Below are 1,807 nucleotides of genomic sequence, written 5' to 3' on the forward strand. Positions count from 1 at the left end.
TTCTTTTTCTTTTATCATTTACCTTCTCAAGAACTTGACAATAACTGATTTTAAAAAATAAACTAATTTTTTCTTGATTCTCTGGATGGGACATTGTTGTCAAACAAGGGAATATATTTCCCTGTTTCAGTCAGTATAGGTGCAACCACATTATTAATATCGTGGCCTGTGACAGCAGCCACACATGTCATGAAGATTAACACCCATGTGCCCTCGCCTTGCTGTCTTCCCATTCTCAGCAGGATCAAAGACTGTATATCGAAGTTGACAGTACCACAAAACTGAAGGAGCTTAGGTCCTTCTGTAAATGTTTGCAACAGAACCACCCCTCAGAATAAAAATAATCACTGTACTTTAAAACACTAGAGTGAGAAATAAACATTTATTGTAATTAGGACAACCAGCTAACATTAACTTGCTTAATATGCCAGGACGCTCAAGAATGCATTCAAATATCATAATGTTATAAAAATTGTACTGAAAAGGACTCACTATGGCCTAGAGTCAACATTGGGCTTGTTGTGTTGCAAAGGTTGGGTTTGAAACTCTGCTTTAAAAAACACATGACTTTGGGTGAGTCACTTCGCCTTACTCCATATCCCTGAAGAGGATGTAGCAACAAAGAAAAAACAAATGAGATAAAATTATACATAAGTATAATACATAATACAAAAGTTAAAAAGCACTTGTTTGGCTTTAAGCAGTCTTAGAATTGTTATAGAATGAAACAATCATAAATAATTGCACTTGAGTCGACAGAGTATAAGAGAGTGGTAGTCGTTGCCATCAACCACAATGGAGAATTATGGACACTCGGGCCAACAGCATGAATGAACATTTCATTGTTAAAACATGAAGTTTCTTTGGATGCTATTCCTCTGGACTTCCTTCACTCACGTATATATAAATGATGGACGTTGAGAGTTGGGTTCCGGTAATTGAATTTAATGAAGCTTAAGCATCAAGGCAATCTATTGCATAGCACACTTCCAAAAGCCAATTTTATTTTATCTTTTATTTTGGACTTTTTAAGTTTTTATTTTAATGCCAGGATAGTTAACATACAGTATTATATTCATTCCAGGTGTAAAATAAATTGATGCAACAAGTCCATGCATCACCCAGTGATAAAAATAATGGAACCCTTCACCAAATTTGTGTGTCATCCTAGTGCAGAAACCATGATAATTTTCTCTCTCTCTTTCTAATTTTAATAATGTTGCCAAAGCAAGCACCCAGAGGTGTTATAAACAATTATAAATGTATCATGATTTTTTTGTTGGATAGGAATCATGCAAAACAGTATTTATCTGAATTCCTACAATTGTAAAGCAAAATTTGGTAACAATGCTGTAATAGGAAGCACAACTGTGTGACCATGTGAAAAGTCACCTGCTTTTCAGGTCCCAGGATTTCAGACCCATCTTAGTCTGTGATACTAAGAGACATGCAAAATTGCTATTGGTGCAGCAAAATGGTTCTGAATCACATACTTCTTCTATGAAAACAATTTGATACAAGTTTTCCAAATGTTGACAAGTCTAAAAACTTCACATGGCATTACCAAGAACAAATTGTGAAACTGGAAGAAATCTTCCAAAAAATCAAATTTTGATCAACCACACAAGAAGCAAGACACCATTTGTATTGTTCCATAGAAAATATTTTTAAATTTTTATTTGAAAAAGTAACATTGCAGACAAATAAAATGGGCAATGGTTAGGTGTGTCAGATAGTTTCGAAATGTTATTTTTCTAATGACATAATGCTTGTAATATTTGTCAACTTTAAAAACATATATGTATAT

The 1,807-nt window shown here is 33.8% G+C and overlaps 1 pseudogene; it reads right to left on the bottom strand.

Moving 5' to 3' along the window:
* Window positions 1-1,130: 1,130 nt before the first annotated feature.
* On the bottom strand, window positions 1,131-1,231 carry LOC132006642 (U6 spliceosomal RNA; annotated as a pseudogene).
* Between the last annotated feature and the right edge of the window lie 576 nt (window positions 1,232-1,807).

The sequence above is a fragment of the Mustela nigripes genome, chromosome 18 (assembly GCF_022355385.1).
Source record: "Mustela nigripes isolate SB6536 chromosome 18, MUSNIG.SB6536, whole genome shotgun sequence".
NCBI classification, from domain to species: domain Eukaryota; kingdom Metazoa; phylum Chordata; class Mammalia; order Carnivora; family Mustelidae; genus Mustela; species Mustela nigripes.